This window comes from Chamaea fasciata, unplaced genomic scaffold (assembly GCF_029207755.1).
Source record: "Chamaea fasciata isolate MVZ Bird 193981 ecotype frontalis unplaced genomic scaffold, bChaFas1.0.hap1 SCAF_5, whole genome shotgun sequence".
NCBI classification, from domain to species: domain Eukaryota; kingdom Metazoa; phylum Chordata; class Aves; order Passeriformes; family Sylviidae; genus Chamaea; species Chamaea fasciata.
The window spans coordinates 69,800,987-69,826,763 of NW_027094090.1; the positions used below are offsets into that span (position 1 = coordinate 69,800,987).

A 25,777-nucleotide genomic window follows, 5' to 3' on the forward strand; every position below is an offset into this window, starting at 1 on the left:
CTGAGTGGAAAGACAGCAACCTGTCAGTGGCAGAGCAGCTGCGCCACTCCAAGCAGACAGATGGTGAGGACGCAGCTCAATTCTTTCTTCCCTTTATTTCCCTCCCATCATCTTATTTCATCCAGCCTTCCTCTTCCCCCACAGCTCTTTCAGCGGGGCAGGGGGAAGGAGATCTACTTGGACCTCAGTGTGCTTAAAGAGCAAATTATGCTTTTGATCCAATTGCTTCCTGAGTCTCTGTAGCAGCAATCTGTCCTCACCCCAGACAGAAAGCAACTGCTGTTGCACAGCTGGTCTGGCACCAGCAGTGCTGGCAGATGAGTGGCAGGCAGGTGTGAGGCTGGCTTGGCTCACGAGCTGCAAAGAAATCAAGGAAGAAATCCCTGCTTGATGCAGAGGGGAGTGTGATTTGGAAGCTGTTCCTGCAGAGTGGCTGGTGGTTTAATCAGAGAAAAGCCTAATGGACAAGGCCACTAATTCCTGGATCGTGCCAGTTGGCACTGGGCATTTATTGGAGGACTGAAGGAGGCTCTCAGATCCTCACTGGCATCTAGCTGCCATGGCTGTGGGATCATCTTGAGGGCCAGATGGGTATTAGATGAATTAAGATAAATAACCTTACCACAGAAAGAAGGTAATAAAAGGAACCCAAATTCATCAACATAAAGAACAACCTAAGACTTCTTCCCCATTCTCCTTCACCTGAGAAAGCAACAAGTTATCTTGGACCACCCAACAGGTTGCCAGCTTGGCCGAAGTTCCACACAACTTCAAGCCTTTTAAAATAAAACCCTTTTCAGTTTGGGTGGTGATGTCTTTTGCTTCCCCATTTTCATTTGCCAGGTTGGCCTCAGAGACTGCCACTGTCATGTTGTTATTCCTACCAAAAATTTCCAAGACTATTGAAATTCTCACACACAAATGGATGGATGAGTTTGTTTCCAGCAAAGGAAGAGTTCCTGAGAGAACGCAGGACTCCTGCTACTAACATGGCACTCTGTGAGCCTGTACAAAGGCACGTGGACAAAAAAGACAATCAGCCTCAGGCATCAGCCTCTCATCAGGCAAAACAGAGGAAAAGAGCTGATAGAAAAACAATACCATTTGGAGAGGAATGTAAGAGTGAACATCTTGCAGACTAGCACATTATCCAAGCTCACAGGAACCCTCCAGCTCTGCCAGAACAGTTAAATGGATTTATCTACACCAGTCTAAGCTTCTGCTTGGACACTGTCACCCTGTGCAGACAGATCCCTTTAGTGGGTGCAAGCAGGAGGGAGTCACCAGCCCAGGGATCCCTCCTACCTGGCCAAAAGAGGAGCAGCCACAGCAGAACTAGAACAGCCACCCTCACTGAGGCATCTCCTATCCACGGGTTAAGCCAAGCTTTTTGATTTTACCTCAGCTGGCTCTGTTCTGCCAAGCAAGACTAACTGCTGACTAAGGGGCACTACCAATCAGCCAAGGAAAAAGGGCCTCTCCACATTTTAACTGGAAGCAGTAGTTTCCAAAGTCAATGGCAGTGGACCACCTTTGCTGTGCTTTATTTGAGTTATCCATCAAAAGCCTCAATGCAATTTTCTGATGGGGCAAGAAGAACACAAACCTACGAGCTTTTTAAACACTAGTTCCACTGTCCTGCTGCAAGCAGGTGACAACCCTGTGAGAGTAGTAGAAGTCACTTAAAACCTGAACAAAACTGCTTCTTTAGCAAAAGATGATACAGCTGAAGAGTTTTCGAGCTCCCATGAAAACAGAGGAAACACGAGAAATCCGACGTGACAAGTAACTGAAGAACAACACAATTCAGAGTTTAGATCCAGCGGCACAACCCAACCGCAAGATTTTGCTACATATGAAACCAAACTCAGGGAAATCTTACAAAGTTACAACAGCAAAAAATTAGGTGATAACTGAAGCGGAGGAAGAAGCCAGGTACTGAGGCATACTGGGGAGCTTGTTGAATCTGTGATGGTGGACAATACCAATCGTTAAGAGCTCCAACCTTCACAAAATGCTATTGCCCAGCCTCTGTGGAATTAGAGAGCACTTTTTTCTCCACTCCTTCCCAGCAGGTCAGAGAACAATGCTGGGAAGCCAGCAAGGGTCCAGGCAAAGCCAACTAAGAGGGGAAACCCCTCCAAAACTAACCCCAAACCTGAAAGATGCTCAAAAGCCTGCACAAACCTAAGAACCATTTCTTAGACTTTTAATTCAGGGAAAACCCTCTCTGACCTTCAAGGGCATTCACACCTCAGTAAAAATTAACTGGAAGTCAGGCAATTTTTTCCCCAGGCTGTACTGAGCAGGCCCCTAAGCATTCACCAAACAGCACAAAAGTAGTTGCATTGAAAGATTCAGAATTCTTACATCTTGGGGGCTTTTTGCATTACTCTCAAACTATGGAACCTCAGTCACGGACTCACAGACCAAAATGTGACAGAGGTAGATGCTGTGGGAAGGCAGCACAAAGAAAGATAATTAAGCATTAAGCAAAAAGAGAAGCACGTGTTCTCCCAGGATACGTTCTAGGCACAATCATTTATGGGCAACTAAAGAACAGTGAGAGCGTTCCCACAAAATCTCACAGCAGGAAGCCAGATGACTCAAAAATAAACCTCAAAACTCCTATATCCCTTCATTTTCAAACAGTGAAGAAGGCATTACAAGATCTCACAAAAGGCTGGTGGACTCCATTTATGCCATGCTGAGTCAGCATCTCACTAAATACCAAGGCAGCTTTTTACTCCTCAGCAGCACTTTACTTAAAGGTAATTAAAAAATTAGTTCCCTGCCTCACAATTAATTCTGAAGCCTCGGAAGAAGCTGAAAGACTACTATGAGTACTGTATGACTGCTATTAAATCCTGGGTTTTCCTTCCATTTGTTTATATACACACCAGAAATACCCTGATTTTGCAGAAATACTGATGGGATGATGTTTGGTAGCTCTCACCTGCTAATTAAAGGGCAGGAAAAGAGAGATGGTCTTTCTAAAAGGTTACATTTCTGTCATGACAGTGATGCTCGAGGAAATGAAAAAAACAACAACAACAAAAACAAAAACAAAAACAAACAAACAAAACCAATCAGACAAACAAAAGGAGCCCTCAAAAAGTGAAAGACAAAATAAAAGCAAAGGGAACACCCCCTCCCACCCAGCCCTCCAAGTTCATTTTCTTCAGGGATGGGGCAGTCTGTAGGCAGGCCTTCAAGAGCTGATTTAATATGCTGCCTCTCTAAGGTGGTGGGATTTGACCACACATCTTCAAGTTTTGCTAAAGAAAAAAATGCAAGAGGCCCTCTTTCCCTGCCTGTCCTGCTACAGTAACAGAAACAGGTTGGGCTGGTTCTGGCACGGTATTAAAAAAAAAAATCCAACAGAATTAAAGAAGGGTGTAAGTGCACTTTATTTCCCTTCATAGTCATCTTCAAGCCTTGAAAACTTGGGTCAGTCCCTCTTATATGTATTTGTTTCCAATCTTTACCAAATTTGACTTTCACCTTGGGACAAAGCTGAGGAAAAGGAGGCAGATAAAGGCTGGAAGAGAAAGTGAAATCACCTGCCCAATGAGAGATGAACACAGATGCCTTCGTGCTCGTGGAAAACATACAAAGAAATGTGACAGGGGAGCCACGAAAGGAAGGCTCTTCCCCCAAGATGGCATCAGCCAGCCTGACTTTAGGCCCAAACACAAAGGCATTTTGGTGACTGAATCAGAAATAACAGAAACAAAGGCCAGATTTCTGTTCTCCATTTCAATGGACCCTCAAGCGAGAAGAAAAAGCCGAAGAGGAGATTGAAAAGTAGTGCCACATCTACACCCCAAAGGTTTAGTCAAACTATTTTCAGGCAGAGAACTTGAGGAGAAACAAAATGCATGGGTTTATTTCTTTTTTAAGCTCTGTGTCTCCATGTAAAGAAAATCCTAATTTATTTTTGGTAGCATGTACTAAAAAGCTGCTGCTATCTCCCACCCAGCTGCTTCCCCCACCCTCCACCCCTACCCCCCAGAGAAGGCTGAATAAGAACCATGTCATTATGGGAAATCAAGAATATTCCCATGTTTTTTTCAATACTCTGAAGACATCCTGTAAATCAGTTTCAAGTATTTTAACGTCTGGCTCAAATGTAAATATTTGTGTGTGTGTATATCCATAGGTGTACACACACAGAGTTTGTGGTGAGATCTTAGAGCACTAGAAGGAAATTGGGCTGCTGATTCTTCCCAAACACAAGAAACACAAGCTCTACATTTAGCAGAAAGTAAAAGCCTCCAGCATGACTTAGTACCTTAATTCAAACGATTTTATCTTTTAGGCTGTTGTACAGTTCCATTCATTAAAATGGGCAACAGACAAACATAACCCCAGAGAGTAATAGGTTTATTGCAGTAATTTACAGGTCTGTGGTGGTTTTGCCAGGAAGTGGCTTTTCTAGGAAGTTACAGCAAAACCCAATCAGTAACTAAGGCTGAATATTGAGTTAAATAGATCTAGTTAAATAGGTCTAGTTAAACCAGTAGAAAGTTGACACGCCCCTGGGAATACACGTTAAAAAATGTAATTTTTTTCTTTCTTGTAGTTTTGTTAATAAGCCTGTCTTTATACCTTTTAAGTTTTGAGCCTGCTTTGCTTTTCTCCTAATCCTGTCACACAGCAGAAAAAGAGTAAATAATTCTAATGGGCACTCAGACCACGACATGAATTTTTGGAAACAGAAATGGACGAACTTGAAACCACTACAAGTTCTTACATGGAAAAAACTGAGACGTTATCAGAGAGAGAGTGGGGAAGAAGGAGGGCTGGGAAGCAGGACAGTGCCAAGTTGTGGCTGTCAGTGCTGCAGGATTCAGCTACTGCACAGGACAGCATGTCAGCATGGAAAAGCTCCAAGGAAGAGGGCACATGGTGCTGCTGTACCTAAAAAACTCAGTGCTGAATAATCGACACCTTTGGCTATTCTAAATGCACAGGCATCACTCACCTTCTCCACACTCACTGATTTCTTACCCAAGCACTCCTCCAGAATTCACCCAAGTCTGCAAATGGACAGTGCAAGCCCTGGAACACTGCACCCCTCAGCAGCTACAAAACAAGACCTGAACACTGTGATCTGTTTGCATCGGGGCTGGAGTCACTATTCCCAGACATCTCCTGTCACCACCCAAAGAGCCACAATCCATTTAACTTCCTCACAATAAGCCAAAACCATCATAAATTAAGAACAAAACTGAATATTGGTCTGAGCTGGATCTGCAGCACTCACATCCTAAAGACTTCTGTTCCCAAGGTAGGAAGATAAGGGCTTTGCTGTAGTCAGCAAAATGAAGTGTTTTTAAAGCATAATCAAAGCAAGTCCCTCTTAAATAGCCTCAAATATCCCCTATGACTTTGCAAATCCTGGCCAAGGGCACCATCTTGCAGCCTTTATTCCAGCACAGCACGCTGTGCTGCTCAGCAGTATGAACTGTCTTCAAATTTCACTAAATCCACTGTTTTTTCCTGCTCTTTATCAGCTTAAAAAATCTGTTCTACTGCTGTCTCAGTCACAGAGGCAGGCAGGAGATTGTGCATCATAGCAGATGCAGGAGCTAAAAATAAAAAAAAACAACAGCAAAAAAAACCATCAATAAGGGGAAACCAAAGCAAAGGCTTTTATTTGCTTATATCTGGGATCTTTGAATGCATGCACGGAGCTCTGCAGCCAGCCAAAGCAGGAGCAATGATTACCTGAGCTCCCTCACACCCCTCCAGGAGGTCTCCTACTCACTGTGGCCATCCCAAACCACAAACTGCCTCCAGACTATATGGGATGCCATAAGCAGTTGGGTCATACCCAAAGATCAGATCACTGCCCCAAGTTATGTATATTTTGTTCAGCAGGGCTTGTGGATAGAAAGTCACTCTGAGCTCGTCAAGGCCCTACCAGATATATCTCACCAGGTTTTGCAAAGCTCAGGTGGATGGAGCAGGAATCCCAATAGATGTGGCAGCTACTCCATTGGCCTTCACAGCTACGCAGCATTCTCCACATTCCCTGTAACGGCCTGAAGCAGGCAGCACCCAAGTGCGTGTCCCGGAGTTTAAAGCTGCATCCAACCTTCCCAGCAGCTGATGGGATCACCACAGAGAGCCTGGCTGGACATGTCTTCTCCTGGTCTTCTCCTGGCTGAAATGTGTATGGCAAGCCTCACACACATCTTCCACCAGCTGTGTCAGTACAAGAAATACATCATCCAGATACATAATGGGTGCTTCTGGGAGTGATATTCCACTTAATTCCCCAAACAAGGTTACACCAGGCCCTAGGGAGGACACACTGCACACCCAGCAGAGCGGCGGCCACTGGTTTAAGAACAGAGGCTCAGCTGTCATGCTCAGACTGTAAACACCATGTGTCTGCATGTTTATCCGTGTACATCTGTGTCCCTGCATGGAAAATCAAAGAAAAAACAAGGAATGCTTCAGAAATGCTTAGGAAAGAGCTTAGCTCAGTTAACTGCTCTGACATCCACAAGCTCTGCCTCTGAACCCCTGCTGCCCACAAAATCACAGCCCAGGCTCAAGTCTTCAATGAGTTCAGAGTGCCCCACACACAGGAGTTTGTGTTCAGCAATGCAATCATTTGCAGTTTCAGTGTGCTTTTATCATTCTCCTTGCCATAACAGCCTTTAGGACAAGAAAGGAACCTTTCTAGTTTGACCATCTGTGGGGGAAGCAGGACACCCTTCTTCACAGGATTACACAACATCAGAGTATTTTCATTTTTTTAAGCATTTTTCTTCTACTGTTCTTCAACACTGTGAATGGAGAAGCTGCTGAAAGAAGGCAAGCAAACAAGGAGGCTAATAGGAGGGATACACAACTTCCAAGCATTTATCAGCCCAATTGCTTGAATGAGAGGAAAAGCAAGGCAGAGAAGAAAGAGCATCACATTTTTGCCGATGGACACAGATGATAGGCAGTCTTTATAAACTTAAATTCTTGCATCTTCCAACAAGCACCAGAATTTTTTCAGCAACAGTGGTGCCCAGTTTTAATTTTTTTTTTTTTCCTAAGCTGGAGATTTACTTTCTAAATGCTGCTGAAGTGGCAGTTGAGTGTCTGTAGAGGTCTGAGTATAAGGCAGTTGAGAGGAATCTCCCTCATTTTAGCCATAAAACCAAAGTGTTAATGTGCAGGGTGGGGAATGCACTTTGCTCTGTGTTTATACTCTGCCTAGCACAGGGTGGTCTTAGTGCCTCAACCCAGGGGTTTAAAGGCAGAAAAAAATCACCAATAAACAATAGATACTGAGGCAGATAAATGAGGAACTGGAACTATTTGTTAAATAAGCATGACAAAGATTAATAGAATTAGCATCTATGGGACCTTCCATATGCTACAAAATAATTACAAAGGCTGGGATTAAAATGTGAATGATCAAGAAACCTTCACGAGAATTCAGGAAAGATCTCTATGTATTCAGAGGGAAGTAACAGCTCTGCAATTCAGTTACATCTCTCATTAAGCATTGTTAAAAACTCCATGAAAGGGAAACGAAGTTAATTGAATTTAAATCAGCTAATAAATATTCTTCTGCATACTCTTTTCCCAGAAAAAAAAATTAAAAGAGATGATGCCAGAAGTGTATTACCAATGTTAAAAACAGCAAAAGAAAGAATTTACTGTACATGACCACAATAAGCTAAACTTGTATCTTATTTGTGGCTGGGATAATTCTTCAAATCAAATATTCAGGTAAACTGAGAAATGGTGACTGAAACACAGTATATACTACATGGGGAAAATGTACCTTTTAACCTGGATTAATATTTTCTGTCTGTGTAACTGCAGACAATTCTGGTAGTCATACAAGCACACACTTAAGCCTGAGTATCTCCGAGAAATAGCTTAATAATGATAAATGAACAGAAGTCACGCAGAATAAAATAGAAATCAACTCACACTGGAATTATACATGACAGAATTAATTTGGGAAGCATGCTGTAATGCCAAATTTGATTTATGCAAGCAAATCTCACTGATTTGGGCCAACATCTCGCTTCTTATCTGAACTTTCCAAGCTTCTTCTCAGTTACACAAAACTGGCTTGGATATTTTATAAGAACAAAGTCTCTCTCAAATTTTCCATTACTTTCTGTTGTCAGGGATGCCAGAATTACCACAAGAATGTATTTGTCCTGGCACTGTGGACTGATTCAGACTTCACTGATAGGTGTCCGGGTTTGAAGGCCAAGTGTCTGCCAAGGAAGGTGGGAACTTCGCTTGGAATGGAAAATGCGACCCCCCTCCATCACTCCAAATTATTATGACTTTGAAATTAAGGGGCTTTCAGGCAAAGGTCTGGGAAAAGGAATAACAGTTCTTTACTGGGGTGTGTGTAACAAGGCAAACACACAGAACACAAACCCAGTCCCGGCCTCTCTGGGCCGCGGGCGCTTTCCCCCGCGGTGCAGTTCCGCTCACGGCCAGCGGGGGCGCTGCCGGCTCCCGGCCGGGCAGGGGCGCAGGGACTCCCCGCGGCTGCAGGGGGCGCTGTGGCCTCTCTGCCCGTGGGCAATGGCGGGCGGGATGGAAAAGGCGCTGCCCTCACCAACCCCCGGGGCAGCCGGGCCCGGGGCCCCTCCGGATGGCGACGTGGGCTGCAGCAGCGACCTCTGAGCGGCAGCTGCAGGAGCCGGGGTGTCCCGGCGGGCAGGGGATGTGGGGTTACCGTGAGGTGGAAAACCCGGAGCGGTGGCAGAGAAGCGGCGGGGCTGGGCAGCGGCAGCCGGGCTCCTGAGCACGGCCGGGAGAGGCTCCCTCAGAGGGGCTTGGGGTCCTGGGTTTTCCCAGTCATTACCTTTTCTTAGTCAACAGATGGGACAAAATTCCATGAGTGAAAGAAAAGGAAAAAGAAAAATCCTAGCCTCCTGCAATAGGATACACTACAGGATAATTTATACCAGGAACTTTATTTAGGAGTAGTGTCTTTGTTGTGCCAGACCAAACAAATAATCTGTTACATCTGATAACCCGCTGAGACCTCCACAGCAAATATGAAAATAAATTTAAAAAAAACCAAAACACCACAAAACCTGGCAAAACAAACAAGCAAAACTATGCCAACAAAGTCATGGTAACTACCACCACTGCAGTCAGGAGAGCATGGAGACTCTGCATTGAAGTTCTTAGGGCCCATATTTTAAAAACTAATTGTTAGTATAGACCCAAGTCACACCTATGCAGACAACAGTGGGTATTGCTTCTAAAGGGAATTTAGGAGGCAAAATTTATTCACTTGATAATCGCCAAATCAAATCAGTTTTCTGGTATTTCTCTAGATAAAAACAGTAGTTAAAAAAAAAAAAAAAAAAAAAAAAAAAAAAAAAAAAAAGTGGCCCTTCACTCTTCACAGGAAGAGCCTTAACAGAGTATTTTACAGAAAGAAAAGTTAATATAATGTTGAAAGGAAAACCAGCAGTACTGGCTTTCAGAGGGGCCGGATGAGCACATCCAAGCTGGGTTAACACAGTTTCTGGAAGTTGCTTAACCTCTCTCAGCTTTCTGATTTCCTTTGCAACCAAGACAATGAAATCTCAGAGTTTCTTTTCTTCTAAATCTTCACTGCAAAGGGGTGATGCAGGAAATGAAAACCTTTTTCCAAGTCACCTGATGAGGAACTTTTATGATTCAAGTTACACTTAATTAAAAGAGGCTCATCCTTAAACCAGCATTGTAATATGCTTGTCCATGTATTACCTGCCTGCCTTTCATGCTGAAGAAACCATTCATGCTGAAGACAGACAAACTGTCTCCAATTTTTAAATGAAGCCACTATGAATCAGAACAAACATATTCCTGCCTATCTAGCAACAATACACCATCTTGGAGCCCTTATAACTCCACCAGTTCTTCAGGAAGAGCGTGTCTAAGTTATATAAACTCTTAGTTTATTGTGGGATACAAGGAATTTAGTGGAGGAAAGACTGCCTGTTACAACATCAAATCACTCAGGAGACGTAAGTTATCATACACTGGACTTCTCAGTGGTCTGATCAGAAGCTGAAGAAAGAAACAGAACAGTATCACAACTGTGCAGTAACACCATGAAACCCAGAGCTGCACAACTCCCTGAAATGGCTCTTCACATTTTAGCAACAAGCTGTGCCTACTATTGGGCTCGGCAAAGGAAGAGGCAACTACTGTCCAAGACTATCCATTAGGGGTTTTTTGCCAGCAATGGCTGAAACTTAAAACAGGAAAACACCCCAAGCCTGTTGCTTTTCAGCTTTTCTTTAAGAGGAGAATTCAGCATTGGTCCAAGAACACAAACTACCAAAGTCAGTGCAAACCCAGTAATATTTCTAGCCCAGCCTGCTGTGTTCACCGCTGGAGCACCTTCGATCACTTGCCTCTTCCCATATTCCCCCACCACAGGATCAGAACACAATTCAAGATGTTCCAGCGTTTGTTTTACAGAATAACAGCAGACATGCCAGATGCCAGCAAATGCTCATGTATTTCCTGGATCAGAGGCTAAAGATGGAATGAGACCTATTAATTCATCCGTACAAATCCAAGCTACCAGGGAATGACTGCTCTTCCAGCAGGCTACAGAGGGGGGCTTAGCAGCCAACTCCCAACAGAGGAGCTGACCTGGCAGACTAAAGAGCTTTGTTTCCAAAACCTCCACCCTAATCCCCAGGCACAGCTCAGCCAGGGAAGATGTGACTCCAAACGACCAGCCCTGCAGAACATTTTTCCCAGCTTGGTGTGAGCGTTACACAGCACCAAACAACGTCACCACCATTTTTCATGGAAGATTATTTAGCTTCATTGCAAACAGCTTTTCTTGATGTTCAAGTTACCTTCTCTTTTGCAGCCCATTACATCTAATCAAATCCTCTTGCAAAGGCTAAGAGATTATGTTTCTTGAGTAATCATACCTGAAATCAATGGAGTCTTTGCTTCTCAGATAATCTATATTAAGTATTTTTAATCATTCCTCAGAAATCGGTCACTTTGCTCTCCTAATCAGCTCTTTCCATTCCCTCAGAAACTTTCCAAGGGCAAGTACCTTACAGTTATGCCAGAGAGCCAAAAGCATCCACGCTACACATGTAAAGGCTGTTATTCTTCTGTTCCTAACTGGGATACCACGGCCCACTGTGCTGTCCATACTACTGCTGCACTGCAGCAGCCACAGCCCAAGCACAGGCCCTTGATTTGTTCCAGCCCTGTGATGGCAGGTGCTCTTTCACACCCAATACACACATTAACCTATCAATCATTTTCTTCTCTGTTTCCAACCTTCAGTCTCCTCAGATTGTTCTGCATCGTTGGTCTGTCTGCACAGGGACAGTTTATTGCCAATAACTGCAGGCACCCAAGTTTGACACATGAAAACGTAAAACCCACCAATCTCTTCTGATGCCTTTCGTGGTTCCTTTCACGTTCCTTCCTCAGTTGCCATCATCCTGGCTTCCACATCTCACTACTCCAGAGCAGAAACGTGTATCCTGTACAAAAGAGCTGCTACTTAGTCTGCTCGCACAAGCAACATAAAGGTACCTCTGTGGTGATACCCGGTATCTTTGGGATCACAGCTGTGCCCCAATCCACTCATCAGCCTCCCAGCAGATTGAATTTCGGCCTGAGCAACACAAAGGAGTATATTGTAGCTATCTGATGGGCAGAAAGGAATTTGGACTTTACAGTTTCTGTGAGTTTTCAAGCCAGTTGCAGGGTAACGTGACAGACGGCAAACATCTTTCAAGTGAAAATATCTCAGAATAAAGTTGATATCCCATTTGTTTTCAGAACCAGTCTTCGTTTCAGACCCATAATCATTAAAAGAAACAATCTTCAAGTCAATTGTCTGAGCAGAGGAATGCCCAGCACCACTGTGTGGCGTTTTCAGTTAGCTGTCAGGTTTCATTTAGCATTCTGCACTGGTCCTACAGCTTGGTTTGCCTGGAAATTTTAAATGCAAATGTATTTCCAGGATGGCATAAGAGAACAATATCAGAATTTTACCTCACACCACAGCTCCTCGCTTGGTTCCATTCAACTCCCTTTTCCTCATTCCCATATACACAGATTTGCTGCAACAAAAAAAAAAAAAAAAAAAAAAAAAAAAAAAAAAAAAAAAAAAAAAAGAAAAACCCTATACCTACTATTTTTTCCTGTTGAAAGACTTTTCCTCACTCTTCTGTTTAAACAAACCTAAACCACAGCTTAAATAATGCTTTAAAATTGCCTACAGCTCCAACTTGCAACACAGAGAAGGCAAGGAATTTCTTTAATAGCAGGGAATAAAAGCACAATTCGAATCACCCCCGTACATTATTTTCCATCTTCCAAGGGCTAAATATGCACTAGCTAATTAATGACTCTTTCAGCCACACCTCAAACTCACCAGTCTTACCCTATGAAACTGGGGAAACGCAAACACCTCCGAGAAGATGTGCTGCTGGACAAGCATTTGTCATTCTTTTATCTTCTTTATGCTCAGTGTCAATGAGTCCCGGGCCAGAGATGTAGGAAGATAATCACCAGCTCTCATAATTCAACACTTCCTTGAAAGGCTTCGACAGGGCTGTTGGAGAGGTAAATTTTTCACTGACCTTTTTATGAAGGCGTTTATTGAGCAGTGACATTGAACCACCTCAAACAGTGTTAAATGATCAGAACCAGACCTAACAGCTCTCCCCTGGTGCAAGGATGCTGTTGTCCACGTGTGAGAGCAGCCACTCATGTAAATGGAGGCACAGCCTCAACACAGCTCAGCAGTTTGTGCTGAGCTACCTGGCATCAGAATGTGCTCTAGAAATTATAGCCCCTTCATGGTGCAGCAAAACAAGCTCCAGTTCTCACTGTGAAGAACAGCTTTTTGATTTGCATTTGTGATGAATTATCAAACACACATACACACACAAAAGTGATACTTTAAAGGAAATTAAAGAAGTAGGCCAGGTCAGCAAGCATGAATGATCTGAGCCTCCAGCTCTGGACCACTCTTTCTTGCTGCAGTTAATATCCATATTTAACTTTACTGTTGAAAGAGGAAATACTATTTTTAGCCATTACCTATTACTTTTGTTCAGAGATTAAGTGCCACATACAGTTCTATTACTGTATTTACAGAGCTATTCAATCCCAACGGCTTCTACATTATAAAAAGAAATAATTAAAGTAATTTTACTGGCGTGTCTTATTGTGGCGAGATTTTACAACTGTAATTCTATCTGCTGTAAAAATTAAATGGAAGTGCCTCCAGAATGGAAGTGGTAGGAGTTATGACTGCAACCCAAGGATCAGGTATTTAAGTGCTCAGGGTGTGATTTTCTTACGCATTGAAGACTGAGAATATGGCTTACAACAGACACATTCCCCCACTGTCTCCCAAAACACTCTGGATATAAAAGTTTAAACACTGAAAAGAAAGACCTGAAAATCTAGCAATTAACTCTGAAGCCTCAATACAAGCTAGGAGTGTTCAAAATCTGGCTCTGTCTTGGTAAGTACTTCTGGAAATTCCCCTTACACTCTGTCTGCTCTGCAATGTCTTTTTTAGTGAGCTCCACTGGGGCTGTGTCTTAATTCTACATTCCTTCGAGAGTTTTGCCCTAATTAGATTATTAATAAGAAACAGCGAGATGAAGCATTAAGTCATTGAATCAACGATGTATATTATAGAGATGAAATCCCTGTCAATACATGTTTCAAAATAAAAGGAACTAGATTTATACACTGTATTCACCTGACTCCTAGAATGAAGTTTTAGCTCTGCTTTGGCTACGGGAGAAGTTACAGACAAAGAACGGTTTCGCCAGGCAGTACCACAGCTCTACATTCAACTACGTACTAGATGACAAGAGAGTCCATTATTCTACAGCTGGCCTAGAGTGAACTATTCCTTTAATTAAAGTTGTAAGAAAGCTGCCTAATCATCACCTCATAATCATCTTTTCCCAAAAGGTAACAGGTGCAAGAGACAGAAGAAATCACAAGAATTTATTTTAAATGAAGTACCCAAATTCAGCTTTAGACCTATATTTTATTATTCGTCAGCTTGCTAGTAAATACAAAACCTGATTGTTTCCCACAATTTACCACGACTTGCTTACAAGCGTGCCAGCTGGAAATGATAAGCATTAGGAAAGCTAAACATTTTTTTTAACCTTTTTAAAGGCTGTTCTCTCCTATTACTTCTGCAATATCAAAACACAGGCACACATCCAGCCCAACGCATTCCTGAAGAACACGAAGACACCCGACCTTTACCAATGATCACTTCCGAGCTGCCAAAACTAACAGCGACCGCACACAGAAACACGCACACTGAAAGGGACAAGCCCATCTCCAGCAGGAGCCATCGGAGCCTGTGCACTTCAGGGTGGAAACATGCAAAATCATTCTGCAAAAAAAAATATTTTACTCATGCACGGAGATCTTACTTGCGTGAATAAAGCTTACAGCAGCCAGACCACAAGAACCACATTTACAGCCAACTCCAGTTACCTGAGATCGCTATTCCAGACTGGAAGAGAAGGAGAGCAGTGTCTGCACTGACACTGAATATTCACGCAGGGAGTGAAACCTGCGAGCCCGAGCTCCAGCATTCCCAGGGACCTTCCCAAAGACTGCCGGGGCCGTGTCTCACCGCAGCTCACACACAAAGCCAGGAGCCCCCCGCGCCCACCGCTCTCACCGACAGCCCCCGACCTTCCGCCGCCGGGCCCGAGGGATGCTCGGTGTCGCTCCCCGAGCTCCCGGCACCGCAACCCGGGTCCGCCGCGGCGGGGGCCGAGCACAGACCCACTCCCCCTTCGCCCAGCTCTGCGGGGCGAGCCCCGGCTTGACAGACCCGGCGGCGGCATCACCCGCTTCCCGCACGACCCCCACTCACCGCGCCCGACCCCGCACGGCGCCTGCGAGGGAAGAGCTGGAGGCGAGGCCCGGCCCGGGAGGGTCGGGGGTCCTGAGCGGCCACGACCCCTCCCCGAGCAGCGCCCGGGGCAGCGGCTGGCGCACAATGCGCGGCCACGCCGGCGGGGCGGGAGCGGGAGGGACCGGGCGGGCCGGGGGGCGGCTCCGCGCCGCCGGGAGGGGTGGCGGGGAGGAACCCGGCTAGGAGCCGGGAGCTGAGAACCGCTGCATCCGCCCAACCCAATCGGGCAGGGCTGCCGGGGGCATCCCCCAGTCCCGGAGTGGGTCGGGGTGGGTCCTGTGTCACGGCTGGCCCGGAATCGCTGGGCTTGTGGTGCGGTTTGTCGTGCGGATCCAGCCCGGCCGATGCGCCCCTTCCCTGCTGCAGCCGCAGAGAAACAAGGCAGAAGCGGCCAGGCAGCGACACAGACACTTCGTGCCTAGGAGGAAGGTGCAGGTGCAGGCAGCAGCGCATCCACGCGTGTCAAGGAGAAATGATGCTTCTCCAGGTGCTCCAGTGCTGGAGGAGCTGGGAGGCCACTAGGAAGCATCACACCTTCTTCCATTGGCACACAGACCCGGGTGTGCCGCGGTCCCGGCCAGGGTTTTGCTGGAGCACGGAGTGCAGCGTGGGGCTGGCCGGAGTGTGCTTCACGGCCCCTGTTTCATCCAAAACTGGTGGTTTTGCCAGCGCTGGAAGGGGAAGTTTTGATCTAAGTTAAGGGATTTTAAAATTACAAGGATTTAAACCAAAGGAAGTTCTATAAAATCAATTCCACCTTGACTTTCAGCCACATCAAATCGTGGCTTGGTTGGGGTACCTGGCAGGCACTGGTCTCGTACCTGCTTCAGATGTCCTGAATGACAGTGCCAAGAAGGAAGTTCAAATGACAGCTGTGTTTGCATGTTAATGCCACTAAATCACATCACAGTACCACAGGTTTCAACCTACATAGTCTTAGGGACTGCTTTGTGCTTCCCAGACTCCCAGTGGAAGCTGGACATCACCACTTTCTGTAACAATTTGATTCAGTTTGCATTCCAGCTAGAATGACTTTAAATGGTGAACAGTACATGAAGGAATCTAATACAGAAGTAAGGATCATATAAAGGAGTCCTCCTTGGCCATGTTCAGGGCAAAATATTACACTTTAAAAGCAATTGTTGTCTATTTCCTCACTGCAAAGGAAACAGCAGCAGTGTGTGAGTTGTTATATTGGGTCATCGTATATACCAGCCAAATTCATGATGTCTTTCATGATTAAATGGTGAAACAACCAAGTTCATGACTAAGTAGTCCAAGAGTCATGTAAGTCATAAAGCTGCAATCCAGCATAGAAGTAGGCCCTGATTTTTCATCAGCTTAAGTGACCCAGAAATCTGAAAAAGACAACTTTGCCCTTCCAGGTCTTCAGTGGAGGAACCAGAGGAATTTCCCTCGTTGCCCTTGTCCCTGAATGCAAGGAAGAATTAGTATTAGAACTGAGGAGAAGTTTCTTCTCCAAATCTGACATTTTTTTTTCAAACATTGCGTCCCTAGGACTAACTGAAGCCTGTGGAAATGACATTTTCATCACTGTCTGTTTTCTTTTAAGTTGTCTCTCTTTTATAAAATCTAAACTAAATGAATAAAACACAATTATGTATCATGCAAATGAACCTGAGCTGGGTCTTTGATCCAAGTGTTACAGAATCGCTGTTGGGCCATACTTTTTTGGAAGGAGTGGGTATCTGAATTTGTCATCAGAAGCCCCAAATACATTCATTCGTTTATTCAACAAAGCAAAAATGCACAGGTTACATTCTCTCGGGAAGTTCTCCAAAAGTAAACAAAAACCCAAGAGAAATTGGTACTTACAATGAACTTGAGTGATGACTACAGGATCACAGCTAGAGCTGAATGAGCTCTGTACTTCTCCACAGCTCAGCTGGCTTCCATCAAAACCAGCATAGGCACTAAACTTCTGTTAGGAATTCTTTATGGGATCAGAGCCTTGCTTTGCTGGATTAATTTGTGATTATGCTAGGTAGGTGAAATACCGCCCCAGTATAGTGGTGTGAGAAATATTTAGTTTTCACAGCAGGAAAAAACACCAAAGAATTCAAATAAATCTCGGTGCCAGATGGAGTCACACCAGTCAGAATACTTTGCTACCAGTCAAATGAATCCAGCTGCATTAGAAGAAAACTCAGCACTAGCAACATCTTCCTGCTTGGGTCCAACGTGCATGCTTACACTTCTTGCCAGTGTAAGTGCAAGAGATGATGGGCAGAGTTTAGTACAGCAGAGCTACACTGGAAACAGTTCTACCACGGAGAAAATAGTTCAGAGAAAGCATCAACTGATTTTATTACTCCTTGTCAGTTCCACACGGGTATAAGTGCATTAGGAAGCAGACTAGGAGTGCCGTAACTGTAGTCAGCCCCAGCTCCCAGGACAGGAAAACTGCCTGGTAGAGAGTCATCTGTACATTGGAACCAAGAATTAATTCTTCCCCTGCCAACCATGTTAATGACCAGGGCAGCCTGAGTGGCAGCAGTAAAATCCAAGGAGAGCAGTGAGAACATCTGTAGAAGTCATGCCGGGCTGGGCTGCCAAGCTCAAGGCAGGTCTTCAAGAAACGTGGTCATCCGTGCATTGTTGGAGACCTTGGTGCTCATATTCTCCGGCTGCCACAGAGACAGGAGACTGGTGAAGTTAATTTTAAGGCAACTTAAATTTTAATTATTTTTAAAATAAGGGAAATTTTAAGTTTCCTGATGCCTTGTATGCTGAGGTGCATATTTTTCAGATGTCTCAGCTATGGCAGAAGAAAGAGTTTGTAGGGCTTTGGAAAATGAAGAGTGATAGCTGGTAGTGCATTTTTGTGTCCTCAGCAGTTCCCAATTATCAAAACAAAGGCAAACCTCTTGCCTCCTGAAGTAAAAGCTGCATAACAAAGTAGTGGATGGAAGGAAATTCACACCAGAACAAGCACAGGAAACCACAGAGCTGCAGGAAGGATGAGTTAATGGTAAAAGGTTGATGTCCCGATACTGGGTAGAGGCTGTGGAAAAGTGCCATCTCACACTGTGGAAGAATACGACTGCCAGAGTGGCCTTGGTTAAGCTGTAGTGTGCCCACTCCAGCAACTCCATCCCACAGGTGTTAGTGGAGGCAGATATTTCCCTCCATCTGCAAGAACAAAACCTCACAAGCAGTCATATTTTTTTTAAACTCTTGAAGTAAGAGCAGAGACAGCTCAGTTTTCACCAGCTGGTTAAAATTGGTATAAAGCTGGATTTACTTCATTGGACACAGTTACAGTGTTTATGTGCACACTTGTTCTACGTGTCCCTACTGCTGCATCTAGGGATTGTTGTCAGGGAACTTGAAGATGAGAACCTCAAGGGATGTCAAGACAAACTACAATCACAGCATTTTAAAATGGGCTTGTAGTACAAAGGTACAGTCACAATGAGTGGAAAAGTGAACCCACCAAGGCAACCAGGGCAGAAGTAAGTGATTAAATAATTTTCTCAACTGTAAGGCAACTGAGATAAAAACCTCTAACTTCTAGTTCTTAATGGAGCTGTAGGCCTTTGGTTTCCTCCATAGCCTGAATAGCTTAGAAGTTGGATGCTTGTCTCAGGCTTCTTCCCTTCTCTAGCCACAAAGTAATTACCACCTTAGCATGGACACCTCTCTATTGTTTCTTGGCGAGTGAAATTGTTCACTACAGAATTCTTTTTTCTTCATCTGAAAGGGAAAAATTTCTGATTAAGGATGCCTTCAGGCAACTCTCTCTTGGTTTTTGCTATCAGTCAAAGATAATACAAGTATTTAGGAATGGAGTGGAATTTTGATTTGCAAAGGGATAATAATTTGTTTTTTCTGTAGTGTCTTTTATCCAAGAATACCAAATGCTTCACCAGTGTCAATTAATTTGCTCTGTCATAGCATCTGGCTGAGATGCTGATAACTCTTTTGCAAAATAGCTGCAATAACTAAAAACATCAAAATGCATGTAAGCTTACTTACAACAGAAGAGGTGGCATGAGTTGTTGAAGGGTATGTAGCAAATCAGTGATGGACCACTGATGTGTCTGAAACATCCTATATCACATCTCCTACTGCTTCTCAGAGGACCAAGAACATTCCAACACCAAGGTATCTCCAGTGTCCTGGTAAGTTAAGCACAAGTACAGCAGTAGATGGCTGCCACCGTGGCTTCAGCACAAACAGGTTTGAACATTAGAATCACCTTTTATTTTGGAGTTGTTTTGGCCAACATTGGAGGATTTATGAAACACACCAGAAGTTTCAACTTGACAGTCAGCAAAAAAGGAAAACAAACTGCCATTTCATTCAGCTGACATTTCAAAACCCAGCATCTTTGATGATGCAATTCAGGGCAGTGTCAGCCAGAGCAAAACTCCTTGTGACAGCACTGTAGTACTCTGCAGAGATGCTGGTTGGGATCTCTGCTCTTTTTGCACATAGCACTGCTTCACCCACTCACTGAAGTCTGGCAGGAGCCCACAGCCACAAGCCCACCATCCCAGACAGGAGCTGACTATGAACCACGGTTGGGAGAGAGATCCTCCTGTGTTCCATCTTGTCATGTAAACTAACCAGGATTGGGTAATTTTTGAGTGAAGCATTCATTAGGAAGATCTGAAATTTTTGTTCCCAGTCAGTGAGTCTGCCTTGAGAATAAACAATGCACCTGAGGGCTGAGAATGCTTGTCCAGAATGCCAGGGACCCAAAGTCCTGGTTTGATTCAATGCTGAATTTGCAGGCAGGTCTTACACAGCATCTGTAGGAAAAAAAATTATAAAAGTGACTGGCTGCTTGAGGGACGATCCATCTCTGTCTTTTCTCTGCAACTATTAATTTTGTTGTGAATTGTTCACTCTGAACTGGGCAAAGAAACAGGCTCTTGCCCCATGACCTTCCTGTTGGACATGAGAAAACTGGACAGTGACAAGGTAAATCCTGTGAGTCTCTAGCACAAGATCCACCAGCAACAGGAATCTACCAAAGAAGCTATTGCTGCCCTCTCACCCCACTCCTACACACCGCTGCCCCCTTGTCCTTTCATTTCCCAAATCTCCCTCATGCTCCACACAGGACTACCCTGTCCCTGCCTCTCCCTGGTCAGCAGGTATTGGGATTCTGCCTGCCAGGACACTCTCTCATGACCTCCTCAAAAGCAGACCAGCTCTAATAAAAACAAACAAACAAACCAAAACCAACCAAACAAGCAAGCAAAAACCAACAAAAGAAACTAAATCAAAACAAACAAAAGGTGATAATTTGAATTTTGAAGTGCTGCAGGAGGTAAAAGCTGTTTCTGCAGTGCTCTGCTGCACATACTGATGCAGGTAGTTTCTTGCTGTCATGCTCTTGCCTTTCCGAATCAGTCACGTACTCAGGTCTAGGGAATTGGTTATAGGATTTCTCTGGGCATCTTTCTGAGATTTTAGGTGATTTATAAATTTGGACTGCAGTTGGCCTTGCTACTGAGGAGTTGCCACATTTCATGACAGTGTTGGGTGCATTGCCCTGATTACAAAAAGGGATTCTTACATCTCATATCATTAAAAGTTTAGGTGCTAGTGGTCTCTTCGGCTAAAGAGCCCATATGTATCATTTGCAGGGATTTCAACTTTCTATGAAAATATTTTAATTTAATTTTTTAAAATATTTTTTAACAATTTGTTTTTTGCTGCTGAGGCTCTTCCTTAAGGGAGTGGGTTTTCTTTTTTAAGTACTGTTTTTAATATCCTGAAGAACAAACTTAGAGTAGCCCTATATAATGGATTTTAAATATTAATAGCAGCACACTAGTGATGGCGTAGGGAATGATATCTTCTTTAAAATCCATTCACCAAAATGACCTTAATAAATAACATTATGACTCTGATGCTAGACTAAAAGCAATGAAATCATAAATCCTTACATGTTTTCTTTTTTAAAAAATTCTTCCAAAAAATTACCATAAAAGATCTGAAATTTCTCTAGGACTTCAGCAGCATATCCTATTTGTCTTTGAACAGCCACTACTTTTTCCAAATTAAAAACAAACAAACAAACATAGTGCTTGATCTCTCAGTGTATTCAGATATGTTGCTCCCATAACTACTGGCTGCCCAGAACTGTTCAGATCTGTTTTGTCTCATTTATCCTTTGGCTAACGCTTGTTTGCAGCAGCACCTTGTAGCTGACCTTTCTCCAACAGCAAATACAGATCTTATATATTGAAAGGTTAGAAGTTTTTTTGAGCTTAAGCTGTTGGCCTCTACTGGCTCCATAAAGCAGTGAGGCATCAGCACAGACACCTTTGAACACCTCGCTGTAAGGGAGAGGAGCAATAACGGAAGACTGAGAAAATTCCAGCTGTTCATGAGCATTACTTCCTTCAGGAAGCAGCTGAAGACTTTGGAAGATGTACAAAACAGAATGTCAGTAGGTAGCTTAATACTCCATCAAGGTTTTATATTTTCAAAAGGCTAACTCCTATCCATGCAGATAAGTGCATACATAGATAGGAATGTAACATTCCTGCCTAAAGGACAACTTTGCCGTCGTGAGCTACTCAGCTTCCTGGTCAAAACATCAGGACATCTGCAAAGGACGGCTCTGTGTGAGAGAAACATCCTTTATTGTGGAGCAAGGTACACTTATTAAGGCTTTTTTTTTTGTGCTGATATCCTGAGACAGATAGTTGAACGAAATTTAAAAGAGACAAATGCTTATCAGTACAGAAAAATGAACAACCTATCCAAATAACTGAAGGAAAGGCCTGTGCGTCATCAGAAATGCTGCCTGTGTGATTTGATTTCTTTGGAGAAGGCCTTTGCTCCAATATGACTGTTATCCAGCAGCCAAAACACACAAGATTACAAGTATAACCTTCCTGCTCTTATCTAAAGTGGGTTTTCCAACCTCCTCTCAGCTTTGCAATCGAAACCTCTCCCAAGTGACTCTGCAGCCTCCTACATTCTTAATGTAAACCCACCTGCCGGGAGGATGGCTTTTGTGTTTGCACCTTTGGGTGGACCCCTGAAAATCAGAGACACTCAGGAGCCCCCAAGGACAGAAGTGAGAGGTACTGATTTGAAAAGCTGCCCTCGAGGAGCACCTGGAAGTTTGCTGCATGGAGCATCCAAGAAAAATGAGGTAGAAAAGCATCCCAAGAGCAACAGGCAGAGATGAATGAGGTGGGTGGGAGCAAATGTGGGGCATTTGCTGGCTCTTACCTGCTGCCATGGCGGGAATCCTGCACCTATGCCTCAGGCATATGTTGTACCTGCCATTCACACAAAAGCAAGGTGTGTTCTAAAGACTCCTTTGAGCTTCTTTCCTCTGCACTAGAGGATGTTATCTCTGCCACATGCTGCTCTAATAAATACCTTTGTTTAATGAATAATATGTAGGGGAAGATTCCATGATGTAGAAGGCTGGTCAGAAGAGCTACAAATCCGCTGAAGAGTTTCAACGTGATTTGTATAACATTTTTCAAGTTCAGCTGTGTAATGGGGGTTTTTTTCTGTGGGAATTACCTATTTTCCCTTTACTGAGGTGCTTTCTCACAGTGCAAAAGAGTTCATGCCCCAAGAGATGCCAGTGGAACAGAGATGGAGAGGAGAAAAGCCATGCAAGGAAAGGTTCACACACTTAATGTGATCGCTTCTCCAGGCACTTGTCAGTGCCCTCTACCCCTCAGGACAGAGGAAAGCATAAGCCACCCCAAAATATTGCAAAATGAGAAGAAACATTTTGGTTAGGCAGGTTCTCAGTGTTTGAGGTGTACAATACCGTGATGAAGGAGATAATGAGGTGTCAACTGCTGTGCAAAGATCAAGGCCCTCAGAGCAGATCTGCAGAGGCCAGGCACAGAGGATGGAAAAGCACCTTATCTTTATGGTGAGCTGATGATTCAGTCCCATGATTTTCTAAAAATTTTGGCAACATGAGAACAAAGTGTCATTTACTATTAAAAATTATTGTCAATCCAGTCAGATTGCTAATTCATTTTATGAAAATCACCAAATTGTGTGATGGAATACCAGGCTAGACCTAGCTTTTATACAAATCCATTGTCCTTTTGTTTCACAGGGAGTTCCTCAAACACAAGCTAGAAGGTGTTTAAATTTAGTCTTCCCTACACCAAAAACCTGACTTGTTGACTTTTTAGGTCAGATGATGACAAGTGTCCAGGAGTCACTTGGACAGAGGAATCATTTAAGAGGTTTATAAACAAATCTCTCCCTGTCCATTGTGTCCTGGAAAAGCAGACCACTGCTCTCAAGCTATCTTTTAGGTTTTTTTGGTGGGTTGCAGCTATGCACACTCAGCTCTCTAAGACATTTTCTCTTACATAAGCAGAGCTTGGCGTGTGCTCACAGCTTTGCTCAGCAGCGTTTCATTTCCCCACTGTGCTGCAAATTACTGCTTTGCTGCTGCTGCTTGCTCTGGTTTACCCCAGGATCCAAATATCTCTCTCCCTTGGCCAGATTCAATTGCTCCCTAAGGGAAGGAGCATCCTTTCTTTATTCAGAGATCTCTTTACCCACCTACTCTCCTCTTACAGGGAGATAATCTACGAAGCAAGGACGATCAAAATACACACTGTCTGTCACACAGAACTCTCACTCTTAGTCAGCAGATGGCAATAATATTTTTTAGTCTCTGGTCACCACGTGATCCGGTGACATGACTTGACTTTCCAGCCTTTGCTTGTGGCAGCTTCCAGGGCCAGCACCAGCACCAAGAAACTCACTTTCCAACCTCATTAATAGCCATAGGCAGGCCAGAGGGGTGTGTGCAGAGGGAATCAGCCACCAAGGCTAGAGGGCAGGAACAACTGATATGCTACAGATGAAGACAAAAAGAGGGGACATCATCAGATCCTCCCACAAGCTAGACTTAATGCATCTGAAGAGGAATTTTCAGCATCCCATACTTGGAAAAAGGGCATTTCTAAAGAAAGCCACTTGCTTTGACAGTATTTTAGGGGTGGTGGGTGTTAGATTCAGAGCGTTGAGACATTGAATTTGTCAAAAGATTGAGAAGATGCTTCAGCCAAAAAGCCCCAACAAATATCTCTTGGGAACAGACTTCTTTGTCAGATCTGATGGAAGATATCTAAGGATTCAGCTTTAAAATGGTGTAACCATATCTGCTGTCAGTAAATGTTCTGGGAGTGTGCTATAAAGCTAAAACTAGACTTACTCCATTAGATCTTATTTTCTGTCACAGTGGGCATCAGATAGGGCTGCAGAACCACACACCAGCACAATCCTCATTCTTTCAGGACGTTGCATAAAAGTATGGTCAGTCACTGTGTGTGTGCGTGTGCTATGCATGCCAAAATAATTGTCGACAAAAGCCTGATGACTGTAGAAGTAAAGAACAGTTTCTTCCTTGTTCTGCTAGCAGTTCAGGATTTCAGTACTTCAGAGCACATTTTTTTCCAGAAAGCACCTTTGTTTAACTTATGCTGTACTCGTGTATGAGAAAATAATTGCCACACAGGCATCCACATCTCTGCTATACTGTGGAGATCTCTGGAGCACCGCCATGATAACTGCAACGTGGGTAGAAGCTGTTCCACTTGCACAAGCACTGTGTTGTCTGATGACCAGAGTAGTCAGGAATTGTCTCACCTGTTGCCCTCAGGAAAAACCATTGTCCATAAGAAGATCTTTCTGTCCTGGGGAAAAGGTTGTTGCTCGGCCCCGGGAGTGCAATTTATGGAAGGTGCCCTTGGAGGAGCAGGAAGACACCAGAACCCATCAATGTCCCCCCAACAGTCAAGAGTCTTTCCACACTCCTTCAGTCCATTAGAAAGGGTGTTACAACCATGTGTAAGCCAGGCAAGGGCAGCAACATCTGAAGAGAAGCACCTGAAGCAGCCAGGCAAAAGCTGCCCAGTTCCCTGGGATGGTGTTTGATGACAAATGGACACTGAAGGATAAAGCCTATGGATTCTTGCAGGAAAAGTCTTCACACCATAGAACTACCTCCACAAGCCATCTCTTCCCAAAATGTGTTACTCCTGCACAGGCACATTATTAATGCAGGCAATAAACTCCTGGGACTAGCAAAGTGCTGTCACCTTCTGCCTCTGTGCTCATTTGATCCGCTGTGCCTCCAGTGGGGTGTGCAGCTTTCCAGCAGGAGGGCTCGTGGTTGTATTTTTAAAGATGCAGTTAATTAACCGTCTCCAGGCCCAGAGCAAGAAACCCTATAACTAAATGAAGACCATTCATTCCTGGAAGTGGACACACCCCAAATTGGCTGAAACCAGGGGCTTCTGTGAATTCCACCCATCTTGCTAGCATTTTTCACTCAAAACCACTAAATTAATTAAGAAAGTATCTGCAAAAAGCCTCAGCAGCACACAACCTCACTGTAGAAAATTACTCCTCACTCAGCAAAAAAAGGGAAAGTGAGTAAAACAATGCAAGTGATTTATATAATTCCAGTTCAACAGCTTTTCAAGGGGCTGTGTGGGCATGTTACAATTATGCATTTTTTAACTGTTTCTCATTACTGTTATGGATTCTGTGAACTGTCTGGCTGAGGCACCGCTGGCCCCTGATATCCTCCCCAGCCCTGCAGAGACCCCTCACAAAATCTCTTTACAACGTGTATGATTTCCATAATGAAAGAAATTGCTTATCCACAGTGGCAATACAGCTGGAACAGTGAGCTGGGGGAATCCTGTGTGCAGAAGGGCTGACTCAGCTCTCACAACATCCAAATTCAGCACTTTGCAGCAGGTGGCCACAAAACATGGAGACTCAAGGTGAAGTTTGTACTCTCAGGACTTCCTCAATCTACCACGCTGTGAGCATCAAGGTATC

General features: G+C 44.1%; 1 protein-coding gene across 1 annotated transcript in view; it reads right to left on the bottom strand.

Moving 5' to 3' along the window:
* PRR5 (proline rich 5) overlaps window positions 1-15,023 on the bottom strand; it is an 80,678-nt gene extending 65,655 nt beyond the window's left edge. Inside the window, exon 1 of the mRNA XM_066184358.1 lies at window positions 14,900-15,023. The gene's annotated coding sequence lies outside the window, so the exon portion shown is untranslated. The remainder of the gene's footprint in view (window positions 1-14,899) is intronic.
* Between the last annotated feature and the right edge of the window lie 10,754 nt (window positions 15,024-25,777).